The sequence below is a fragment of the Sciurus vulgaris genome, assembly GCF_902686455.1.
Source record: "Sciurus vulgaris genome assembly, chromosome: X".
NCBI lineage: Eukaryota > Metazoa > Chordata > Mammalia > Rodentia > Sciuridae > Sciurus > Sciurus vulgaris.
The window spans coordinates 73,579,789-73,593,347 of record NC_136471.1 but is presented as its reverse complement, the minus strand read 5'-3'; positions in this window follow the sequence as shown (position 1 = coordinate 73,593,347).

Sequence of the window (13,559 nt, the reverse complement as noted above, 5' to 3'; positions counted from 1 at the left end):
AGCATTTGTCTAGCACGTGCAAGGCCCTGCATTCAATCTTCAGCACTTTGAACAATATACATCTATATGGCATATATATTAGTGGTTAAAAAGCACAGAATTTGGGTTATGGAGATGTAGCTCAGTTGGTAGAGTGCTTATCTAGCATGTATAGGGCCCTGGCTGGGTTAAATCCCCAGAAACAGGAAAAAAACTCCACAGATCTGGGTCAGGCTTCACATTTCAGTTTTGTCACTTACTAGCTGTGTGTCATTGGGAAAGATTTTACTCTCTCTGTGTCTCAATGTTATCATCTATAAAATGGGGACAAAAATAGGACCTCTCCAATCAGATTGTTGTGAAGATTCAGTTAGGTAAAAGTATTAGGTATTATATATCAAAAGTCACTATGTGTGAAGCCCTGGGTTCAATCCCAAGGACAAAAATAGATCAAATAACATTTACTGACATAGAAAAATGGTCATTTTGTAGCACTGAATGAAAAGAAACATTATAAAACAGAGTAGTGTATCATTTATTAAAAATATGTATGTTTGGGCTGGGGATGTATCTCAGTGGTAGGGTGCTCGCCAAGCATGTGTGAGGCACTGGGTTTGATTCCTAGCATCACATAAGAATGAATAACTAAAATAAAGGTATTGTGTCCATCTACAACTAAAAGTATTTAAAAATATGTGTATATACATAGGTAAAAGTGTAACAGCCTCCTAACTTACACACACACACACAAACACACACACACACACATAGACACCTCAGCTCATTATCATTGGTTATCTCTTATATGAAGTGAATGAATTTGTTATTTTTACATTTACTTTTTTACTTTTGGGTTTTCTCCAGTTGATATTTATTCTTTATATTTTAAAGAAAAAAAAGAGACAATGCATTTCATTTGTGAAATCTTCCTGAATTCCCTCCCTTTAGTCTTTGGGCTACCAGTGCACCTTGCTTCCCTGAGCTCCTTGAGGCTTATGTCTTACTCCTTTGTATCACTAGCTGGGCTTAGCAAAAATATTAAGCAGTTAGCAATAGTAGTAAGGTGAAAAGGAGATGAAATTATGTGCAATCACTTTATGCATGTAATTTCATTTCGTCTTTTCAACAATCCCTTGAGTAAAAGTTTTCTGTATTTTTCAGATGAGGATACTGATAATCAGAGAGATCAAATGGATGATTGCCAGCTAAAAAGTGGCAGAATTTAGTTTTAAATTCAAGTGTAGTTGATGCCAAAAGTATTATTGTATATTGAATGAATTTATTATCTAATGAATGTTTTCTGTCTCAAATGAAATAATTCATGAAAGACTCCTTTGTAAACAGAAATGTGCTGTATGAATGTAAGGATATGTTATTGTTATTTCTTTCCTGCCCTAATCCCATACCTCATTTCTGAGTAGGCAAACTAACTTTCCTGCTTCCATGTCTAAGTTTTATCTCTCTTGATTAAACCATCATTTTGGTTCTTCATTTGTATTTTTATATTCCCCAAGTTCTACTTAAACTTTGGTCACTCAGCTCATAACTATGAAGCTTTTCAGCTTAATCCAGTCATTTCCATCAAACTCACTCTTTCTTCAGTACCAAGGATTGAACCCAGGAACATTTGACCACTGAGTCACATTCCTATCCCTTTTAATGTTTTATTTGACAGTTCCTTAGGGCCTCTCTAAGTTGTTGAGACTGGGCTTTGAACTTTCTATACTCCTGCCTCAGCCTTCCAAGCCACTGGGTCAAACTCACTTTTGTATATGCATGTTGAGGAGACTGATTTGAAAGTATCTGGCCATATATGATTTTGTTTCAGTCACATCAAAGTATTATAGTATCATCTTTCATCACAGATACAGTAGTATCTGCAATTTACTGCAATTTTGATTTCTAAGGTTTCAATTACCTGCAGTCAACTATAATTTGAAAATATTAGATGAAAAGTTCCAGAAATGAACAATTAATAATTTATTTTTTTCTTTTTTAAAAATAACTCACAGGTTATAAATTGCACACCCTTCCAAATACCATGATCAAATTTATCTCGGTCCCACTCAGGATGTCAGTCATTCCTTTGCCCAGTGTTTCTATGCTATATACACTGCGTGCACATAAGTCACTTAGTAGCCATCTCAGACTGTCATAGTATTGCCAGACTTGCATTCAAATGTCCTTTCTCCTTTTTTTTTTTTGTGGTGCTGGGGATTGAGCGCAGGGTCTTGTGCATACGATGCAAGCACTTTACCAACTGAGCTATATCTCCAGCCCCATGACCCTTATTTTACTTAATGGACCCAAAGCACAAGAGTAGTGATGCTAGTTGGGTTGGGGTTGTGGCTTGGTAGTAGAGCACTTGCCTAGCACGTGTGAGGCATGGGGTTTGATTCTCAGCACTGCATGTAAATAAATAAAATAAAGGTCTATCAACAACTGAAAATACTAAAAAAAAGAATAGTGATGCTAGATATTCACATATGCAAAGAGAAGTCACAGGTGCTTCCATTAAGTGAAGTTGTGAAATATATTGACTTATGAAGGAAATAAATTGTTTGCTGAGGTTGTTAAGATGTATGGTAAGAAGAAATTTTCTATCTGTGAAATTGTGAAGAAAGAAAAAGAAAATTCCAAGGGGGAGTGCTGTATTTATACTTTTTCTATTTTGATCTGTTTACCTTTGTCTGTGCTGAATGTCCTACATTTATATCTATAAATATAAATGTCCTACATTTATATCTACACCCCTTCCAAAGGGAGGTGTTGTCAGTGATAAAACATTCGACAAAATTAGTTTTATTTATTTATTTACTCATTCATTTATTTATTTATTTATTTTTGCGGTGCTGGGGATTGAACCCAGGGCCTTGCAAATGCTATGCAATCAGTCTGCCATTGAGCCACATCCCTAGCCCTTAGACAAAATTAATTTTAACTGTAAGTTCTTATAAATAATACACACAAATAATTTGTCCTGTTTGCGTGTGTTTCTCTGTACTCATATGTGTACATGCATGTGAAGCTTTCATCAGAATTAGAAAGAAAAGGCAAATAGTCATTGGGTGTTGTGGTGCATGCCTGTAATCCCAGGTACATCAGAGGCTGAGTCAGGAGGATCTCAAGTTCCAGGCCAACTTCAGAAACTTAGCGAGGACCTCAGCAACTTAGTGAGACCCTGTCTCAAATGGAAAAAAAGGTTTGGGGATGTTGCTCAGTGGTAAAAACACCCCTGGGTTCAATCCCCACTACCAAAAAAAAAAAAAAAAAGGAAGTAGTCAAGAAGTGCTTTGTAATTTATGTCAAAGATCTGACAGAATATATGAAATCAAAATTTAGAATTTAGTGGTAGCTTAACTCCTTACAGATTTTCAGAATTAAAAATGTGAATCTTGGAGTATAGTTCAGTGGTAGAACATGTATGTGCTTAGACTCTGCGAGGCTCTGAGTTCAATGCCTAGCACACACAGAGAAAAAGTGCATCTTTCTATTTTAAATATTTTTTAGTTGTCAATGAACCTTTATTTTTATTTATTTATATGGGGTGCTGGTAATTGAACCCAGTGTCTCACACATGCTAGGCAAGTGCTGTACCGTTGAGCTATAATCCCAGCTTGGTGCATCACTCTTAAAGCAAACTAATTAAATGTAGGCATCTGCTTTATGAATATTGCATGTCTAAAGTGGGAGAGAGATCTCTTTTAGGTAAAGCACATCAACCAGAACTACTTTTCTAAAGATTTCAGCCGTTATAGTCTTAGTGTACTGCCTTAAATAAAACAAAACTTTTTATTTCAGTCCTGGAGATTGAACCAGTCCTTCTCACATGATAGACAGATAAGTGCTCTAAGCACTGAGGTATATTTCCAACCCTGAGTTTGCACTTTAAATTAAAAAAATAGGAATTATTGTTATTATTATTATTTTGATACTAAGGATTAAACCCTGGGACACTTAAACACCGTGTCCCACATCCCCAACCCTTTATATTTTTTATTTCAAAACAAGCCTAAGTTGATTAGGGCCTGGCTAAATTGCTGAGGTTGGCCTTGAACTTGGGATCCTCTTGTCTCAGCTTCCCTTGTCACTGGGATTATGGGTTCATACCACTGTGCCTGGCAATAGTAAGTATTATTTCTGATGACTGTTTGTCTTTGTTTCTGTTCAACAGATGTGCATTTGAGTTATCACACAATTTATTTTATTTCCAGAAATACAGTGAATTTGAGAAGGCTATATTTGGGCTGCTTCTTATTTATGATAACAAATCACTTTAAACTTGCCAGTTGAAAACTCTGAAGGACTAAAGTGACATAGGCCTTCTCTGAATTCATTTATGTTCATCTGTATAAAAACAACCTGGCTAAACATTCGTCCTTGACACTTTTGAATTGTTATTTCCTTTCTTTGAAATTCCTTTCCTGAAACTGATCTACACGATTCCAGTACATTCTTATCTATCCTGACAGTTATTTAACTTTGAGTGGGAGAAAATGTAATCAGATTTTTCACCTTTATTAACCAAAGTTTATGAAAAATACAGTAAATGAATTGAGGGGATATGTGTGTGTGTGGGGGAAATAGATTTGGACTTTATTTTTAAAAGTGTTTGCTTTTTTCATGGCAAAAATTGTTCTTTGGATCTTGGGATAAGAGGAGAAAATATATGAAAAATAAGAGTGTTATAAAAAGTGAAAAGAATTTTGAAATATAGATAAAGTGTCCTAAGTTATCTTGTAATTGTACTATGTAAACATTTCAGCTATAGAAATTATGACAAAATAGATTTTCTTTTTTCTCTGTGGTGCTGAAGATCCAATCCAGCACCCAATACAAGCCAGGCAAGTGCTCTACCATTGAGCTACAGGCCCTGTCCCAAAACGGTCTGTGTGCCTGAGGATTGAACCCAGGAATGCTCTACCACTGAGCCACATCCCCAGCTCTTCCTTTTTAAAATTTGTTTTATTTTGAGACAGGGTCTTGCTAAGTTGTGGAGACTAGCCTCCAACATGTGATCCTCCTGCCTTAGCCTCCCTAGTCACTAGGATTATAGGCATGTGCCATCATGCCTGGTCCAGATGGCTTTTCTACCAATATGTTAACTACTTTTAAAAAAATACTAGTAAGATTGATTATATTCTTACCTAACAGGAGTAATACCTTTGCATAATAAGATTGATCACTTACCATGTGCTGAGTATTATGATTTCTGCCATTATGAGTCAAGTGCTGTATGTATGGGGTTTGTGGTATAAATCTACATAGTACTTTTTTAGTGTGATTGATTAAATAGTACTAATGAAGCCAGGGTTATAGACTTCATCACTGTAGGAGTAACTTGTCCTCTGTAGTCATTAGATATACCTCTAAGTCTGCAGCCATAGTTTTCTTTTTTTTAAATTTATTGTTTCTTTTTAGTTACACTTGACAGAAGAATCCATTCTGATATAATTATACAAGCATGGAATTTATCTTATACTAGTTAGGATCCCATTCTTGTGGATGTACATGATGGTGGGATTCACTATGATGTTTTCATATATCTACGTAGGGAAATTATGTCAGATTCATTCTATTATCTTTCCTTTTCCTATTATCCTTCCCTTTCTGCCATTCCCATTGTCTAATCTTTTGAACTTCTGTTCTTCCCCTCATCCACCCTTTTTGTGGATTAGCTTCCACATATCAGAGAAAACGTTCAACCGTTAGCTTTTTGGGACTGGCTTATTTCACTTAGCATGATAATCTCCAGATCCATCCATTTACTGGCAAATGCCATTATTTAATTCTTTTTTATAGCTGAGTAATACTCCATTTTGTATATGTACCACATTTTCTTTATCCATTCATCTGTTGAAGGGCACCCAGGTTGGTTCTGTAGTTTAGATATTGTCGATTGAACTGTTATAAACATTGATGTACAGTAACAATACATATTAGTGGGGATGTTGGTGGGACAATTGGTGTAGCCACTCTGGAAAGCAGTACAGAAATTCCTCAGAAAACCATCATTTTCTGAATGCAATTTGTTGGTTAAGAGGAGGGCTAGTACAGAGTAAAAATAGCTCAGTAAAAACTGCCCTCAGTATCCATGCCCTTGTCTTCCTGATAGGAGGGTTTTTAATATCTAGGCTTTCAAAAGCACAGACATGTTTTATTATATCATGTATCAATGGAATACTTAGGAAATGTATACTTAGGAAAACTTGTTCCTTGCTCATAATGCCTCTGTGATTTCAGTTTTACGTCCCTTTTTGCCTTCATCTCTTGACTTCTTGTGCTGGAACTTTGTGGTCTCAGAGAACTAAGAGAGAGGCTTGGCTCGTTGTCTTCATTTGCGGAAAGCAACAAGACTTTTCCTTCATCTCCATAAAACAATCTCAATAGTTGTCTCTTAGTGACAATACTGCAATTTTGGAAATGAAACAAAACAACTTTTTGGGTTTATTGGGCTCTTCTTTATTGAGTAGAGAAGTTTTAAGAGAGACTCTGGGAATCCCACAAAATTGAGCCTCCAGCATGGCTATAAAAATCTGTATATTTTTTATTGAGCAACACAAAGGAATGAGGCATTTTGTACAAATAATTTTTTCCAAACAACCAAACTATACCCTTCAAATTTTAGTCATTCATAGATCTTGAAGGGGATCTGATACAGGAGTCCTCCAAAAGCATCCTTGAAATGCATTTACTTTTTCCAAAATAAGAATACTTTTTTTCTGACTAGAATGTTGGTAAGTACTTAGTGTGAAAACAGAATTCAGGCAGTATAAAAATCTCTCTGTAGGATTTGTTATTTTCTTTTTTTTTAATTTATTTTTATTGTAAACAAATGGGATACATGTTGTTTCTGTTTGTACATGGAGTAACAGCATACCATTTGCATATTCATACATTTACATAGAGTAATGATGTTTGATTCATTCCATTATTTTTTCCTTCCCCCCCACCCCTCCCACCTATCTTTTCCCTCTATACAGTCCCTCCTTCCTCCATTCTTGTCCCCCTCTCACCCCCCATTAAGTGTCATCATCCGCTTATCAGTGAGATCATTCCTCTTTTGGATTTTTGAGATTGGCTTATCTCACTTAACATGATATTCTCCAATTTCATCCATTTGCCTGCAAATGCCATAATTTTATTATTCTTTATAGCTGAGTAATATTCCATTGTATATATATACCACAGTTTCTTTATCCATTCATCAATTGAAGGGCATCTAGGTTGGTTCCACAGTCTGGCTATTGTGAATTGAGCAGCTATGAACATTGATGTGGCTGTATCTCTGTAGTATGCTGATTTGAAGTCCTTTGGGTATAGGCCGAGGAGTGGGATAGCTGGGTCAAATGGTAGGTCCATTCCAAGTTTTCTAAGGAATCTCCACACTGCTTTCCAGAGTGGCTGCACTAATTTGCAGTCCCACCAGCAATGTATGAGTGTACCTTTTTCCCCACATCCTCTCCAATACCTATTGTTGCTTGTGTTCTTGATAATCACCATTCTAATTGGGGTGAGATGGAATCTTAGTGGAGTTTTCATTTGCATTTCTCTTATTACTAAAGATGTTGAACATTTTTTCATATATCTGTTGATTGCTTGTACATCTTCTTCTGTGAAGTGTCTGTTCATTTCCATAGCCCATTTGTTGATTGGGTTATTTGTATTCTTGGTGTAGAGTTTTTTCAGTTCTTTATAAATTCTGGAAATTAGTGCTCTATCTGAAGTATGAGAGGCAAAGATATTCTCCCACTCTGTCGGCTCTCTCTTTGCATTGCTGATAGTTTCCTTTGCTGAGAGAAAGCTATTTAGTTTGAATCTATCCCAGTTATTGATTCTTGCTTTTATTTCTTATGCTATGGGAGTCCTGTTAAGGAAGTCTGATCCTAAGCCAACAAGGTGAAGATTTGGACCTACCTTTTCTTCTATAAGATGCAGGGTCTCTGGTCTGATTTCAAGGTCCTTGATCCATTGTGAGTTGAGTTTTGTGCAGGGTGAGAGATAGGGGTTTAGTTTCATTTTGTTGCATATGGATTTCTAGTTTTCCCAGCACCATTTGTTGAAGAGGCTATCTTTTCTCCATTGCATATTTTTGGCACCTTTGTCTAGTATTAGAAAATTGTATTTATTTGGGTTTGTGTCCGTGTCCTCTATTCTGTACCTGTCTATTTTGGTGTCAATACCATTCTGTATTTGTTACTATTGCTTTGTAGTATAGTTGAAGTTCTGGTATTGCAGTACCCCCTGTTTCATTCTTCCTGCTAAGGATTGCTTTAGCTATTCTGGGTTTCTTATTCTTCCAGATGAATTTCATGATTGCTTGCTCTATTTCTGTGAGGTACGTCATTGGGATTTTAATTGGAATTGCTTTGAATTTGTATAGCACTTTTGGTAGTATGGCCATTTTGACAATATTAATTCTGCTTATCCAAGAATATGGGAGATCTTTCCATCTTCTAAGGTCTTCCTTAATTTCTTTCTTCAGTGTTTTGTAGTTTTCATTGTAGAGATCTTTTACCTCTTTGGTTAGATTGATACCCAAGTATTTTATTTTTTTTGAGGCTATTGCAAATGGAGTTGTTTTCCTCATTTCCCTTTCAGCTGTTTCATCGCTTGCGTATAAAAATGCTGTAGATTTATGCGTGTTGATTTTATAGCCTGCTATTGTGCTGAATTCATTGATGAGGTCTAGAAGTTTTCTGGAGGAGATTTTTGGATCCTCTAAATATAGACTCATGTCATCCGCAAATAGTGACAGCTTAAGTTCCTCTTCTCCTATTCGTATCCCTTTAATTTCTTTAGTCTGCCTAATTGCTCTGGCTAGAGTTTCGAGGACAATGTTGAATAGAAGTGGTGAAAGAGGACATCCCTGTCTTGTTCCCATTTTTAAAGGAAATGGTTTCAGTTTTTCTCCATTAAGAATGATGTTGGCCATGGGCTTAGCATAAATAGCCTTTACAATGTTCAGGAATGTTCCTATTACCCCTATTTTTTCTAGTGTTTTCAGCATGAAGGGGTGTTGTATATTGTCAAATGCTTTTTCTGCGTCAATTGAAATAACCATATGATTCTTATCCTTAAGTCTATTGACATGATGGATTACGTTTATTGATTTATGGATGTTAAACCATCCTTGCATTCCAGGAATGAACCCCACTTGATCGTGGTGCACAATTTTCTTAATATGTTTTTGGATACGGTTTGCCAATATTTTGTTAAGGATCTTAGCATCTATATTCATCAAGGATATTGGTCTAAAATTTTCTTTCCTTGATGTGTCTTCTCCTGGTTTGGGTATGAGGGTGATATTAGCTTCATAGAATGAGTTCGGTAGGGTACCCTCCTTTTCTATTTCCTGGAATACTTTGAGAAGTATTGGAATGAGTTCTTCTTTGAAGGTCTTATAGAACTCGGCTTAGAATCCGTCTGGTCCTGGGCTTTTCTTGGATGGTAGATTTTTAATGGCTTCTTCTATTTCATTGCTTGATATTGATCTGTTTAAATCGTGTATGTCCTCCTGGTTCAGTTTGGGAGGAGCATATGTCTCTAGAAATTTGTCAATGTCTTTTGTAGTTTCTATTTTGTTGGAATACAGATTTTCAAAGTAGCTTCTCATTATGTTCTGTATCTCAGTGGTGTCTGTTGTGATATTTCCTTTTGCATCATGTATTTTAGTAATTTGAGTCTTCTCTCTCCTTCTCTGTTAGTGTGGCTAAGGGTTTATCTATTTTGTTTACTTTCTCAAAGAACCAACTTTTTGTTATGTCAATTTTTTGAATAGGTTCTTTTGTTTCAATTTCATTGATTTCAGCTCTGATTTTAATGATTTCCTGTCTTCTACTACTTTTGCTGTTATTCTGTTCTTCTTTTTCTAGGGCTTTGAGCTGTAATGTTAGGTCATTTAATTGTTGACTTTTCATTCTTTTGTGGAATGGGCTCCATGCAATGAATTTTCCTCTTAGTACCGCTTTCATAGTGTCCCAGAGATTTTGATATGTTGTATCATCATTCTCATTGACCTCTAAGAATTTTTTTATCTCCTCCCTGATGTTTTTTGTTATCCATGTTTCATTCAATAGCATATTATTTAGTCTCCAAGTGTTGGAGTAATTTCCTTTTTTTACTTTGTTATTGATTTCTACTCTCAGTCCATTATGATCTGATAGAACACAAGGCAGTATCTCTATTTTTTTGCATTTCCTAAGGGCTGCTTTGTGGCATAACATATGGTCTATTTTTAAGAAGGTTCCATGTGCTGCTGAGAAGAAAGTGTATCCGCTCGTTGATGGATGGAATATTCTATATATGTCTATTAAGTCTAGGTTATTGATTGTGTTATTGAGTTCTATGGTTTCTTTGGTTGGATTTTGTTTGGAAGATCTATCTAGTGGTGACAGCGGTGTGTTAAAGTCGCCCAGAATTATTGTGTTGTGGTCTATGTGATTCTTGAAATTGAGAAGGATTTGTTTGATGTACAGGGATGCACCATTGTTTGGGGCATAAATATTAACTATCGTTATGTCTTCCTGATTTATGGTTCCCTTAAGCAGTATGAAATGTCCTTCTTTATCCCTTCTGACTAACTTTGGCTTGAAGTCCACTTTATCTGATATAAGGATGGAAACCCCTGCTTTTTTACTGGGTCCATGTGCGTGGTAGGTTTTTTCCCATCCTTTCACCTTTAGTCTATGGATGTCTTTTTCTATGAGATGAGTCTCTTTCAGGCAGCATATTGTTGGGTCTTTCTTTTTAATCCATTCTGCCAGTCTATGTCTTTTGATTGATGAGTTTAGGCCATTAATGTTCAGGGTTATTTTTGAGAAATGATTTTTATTCCCAGTCATTTGGCTTATTTTTGGTTTTTAAGTTGGCTTGGTTTCTCCTTTGAGTGGTTTTTCTCTAAGGTAGTTCCTCCCTTTGCTCACCTGCATTGTTGTTTTTCATTTCCTCATCATGGAATATTTTGTTGAGAACATTCTGTAGTGCAGGCTTTCTATTTGTAAATTCTTTTAACTTTTGTTTATCATGGAAGGATTTTATTTCATCTTCAAATCTGAAGGTTAGTTTTGCTGGGTATAGGATCCTTGGTTGGCAACCATGTTCTTTCAGAGCTTGAAATATGTTGGTCCAGGCCCTTCTAGCTTTTAGAGTCTGGGTTGAGAAGTCGGCTGCTATCCGTATTGGTCTCCCCTACATGTAATCTGATGCTTTTCTCTCGTGGCCTTCAAAATCCTACCTTTATTTTGAATGTTAGGCATTTTCATTATAATGTGCCTTGGTGTAGATCTGTTGTGATTCTGTGCATTTGGTGTTCTGTAAGCCTCTTGTATTTGATTTTCCATTTCATTCTTCAGGTTTGGGAAATTTTCTGCTATTATTTCATTGAATAGGTTGTTCATTCCTTTGGTTTGTATCTCTGTGCCTTCCTCAATCCCAATAATTGTTAAATTTTGTCTTTTCATGATGTCCCATAGTTCTTGGAGATTCTGTTCATGATTTCTTACCATCTTCTCTGTTTGGGCGACTTTATTTTCAAGATTAAATATTTTGTCTTCATTGTCTGAGGTTCTGTCTTCCAAGTGGTCTAGTCTGTTGGTGATGCTTTCCATTGAATTTTTTATTTGGTTTATTGTGTCCTTCATTTCAAGGATTTCTGTTTGGTTTTTTTTTTTGAGAATCTCTATCTCTTTGTTGAAATGATCTTTTGCTTCCTGCAGGTGCTCTTTCAGCTTATTGGTATTATCATTCATTGCCTGCATTTGCTCTCTTATCTCATCCTTTGCTTCGCGAATCATCTTAATCATGTATAATCTGAAGTCCTTTTCTGACATTTCTTCTAACATACTGTCATTGGATTCTATTACTATAGAATCTAGATTTGTTTGGATCATTTTCTTCCCTTGTTTTTTCATGTTATTCATGCATCTTTCCCTCTAGCGCTGCAGATGTGGGGTATTGCAGATTTCCCCCTATAGGCTTATAGTGGCCCTATAGGTTTCCAAAACCCTTTATTTTAGGAGAGATCAATATTAGCAGTACCCAAATCAGACACTATGCAATCCTAGACCAAATAGCCCCTATGGGGACAATAACATCATGTAAATAAGGGAGAAAGCGACTCTGAGGGAACAAGTAAACAGAAGGAAAAGAAAGCAAGAAACGTAAAGAAATAAAAACTTAAATATTTATTTTAAAAAGGAGAAAAAAGAAAATCTACTGTATAATAGTTGTATACTAATGAAACCTCCCAGTGTTCTGTAGCCTGATGCATGAGAGGTACCTGACAATGAGCTTCAAGCCTCCAGCAGGCGTCTCAGGATGGGATTTGCCCCACCCGAAGATCGGAGCTACGGCTTTCAGGATTATACAAGATAGCTGCTCTGGTTTCCAAATGTGTTGGCAAATGGGGAGCTGCAGCTCAGGAGTGGACATGGTCAGCTGGAGGTCCTGGAGACAGGATGCAGTTGGTCCGGCAGTGGTCCTGGAGGTCGGGTGTGTTTGGTGTGTTCGTGGGATCCAGGAGGCCGGGTGCAATCAGTTGGTCTGGGTTCCCGGTGATAGGGCACAGTCAGTTGGTCTGGGGGTCCTGGTGGCAGGGAGCCGTCAGTTGATGTGAGGGCCCCAGAGGCAGGGAGTGATCAGTTGGGCTGAGGGATCCTGGCGACAGGACTCAGTCAGTCCGGCCAGGGGTCCTACAGGGGCTGGCTGTTGTCTCAAAATGGCGGCAGCCACGTGTAATCAAACCTGCAGGTACTGTAACAGTGAACTTCCAGGCAGCAGCAGGCAGCTGGTGCTCCACTGGCGGACTGCGTGCAATCTGCTGGCAGCTGTCGGATGATCGGGAGGTGAACCTCCAGCGTTGGGTGATGGATAGGGGTAAGGCAGGCCATGGACCAGCGAGAGGCAGGCAAATGGCGGATGATAGACGCCTGACAGTGAGCAATCTGCTCTCAAAAAAGGCGTTGATATGCTAGCAGATTGCAGGTGATCACAGCAGACCAATGGGGTAAAGAGCAGGGGATCGATAAGCAGCAAAAACTGCCTCACCGAGTAACAGATATCCTCTGCTTGAATATGGCGTTGCGGAGCGACAAGGAACGCAGCCTCCCTCTAGACTGCCATCTTGGATCCTCTGTTATTTTCTTAATAGCACTTATTACAACTTGATTTTATATATTTCCTTTTCTTCTTCCTTCCTTTTAGATGTGTCTTGCTCTGTTCCCTAGGGTAGCTTTGAATTTGTAATTCTTCTGCCTCATCCTCCCAATAACTGAGACCATAGCCATGTGCCACTGTACCCCACTGACTATAGGTTTCTTTGTTTACTAATTGTCCATCTCCCATTTTGAGAATATAAGTTCCATGAAAACAGACTGTGTCTGTCTTCTTCACTGCTATATCACTGTCACCTAGAATGATACCATAAACATAGTAGGATGTCAATAAATACCGACTAAATAAATGAAAAAAAGTAAAAATCACCCTTTATGCCACCACCTGGGGTTAGCCACTGTTAAAATTCTGGTATTGGGCTGGGGTCGTGGCTCAGTGGTAGAGTGCTTACCTTAGCATGTGTGAGG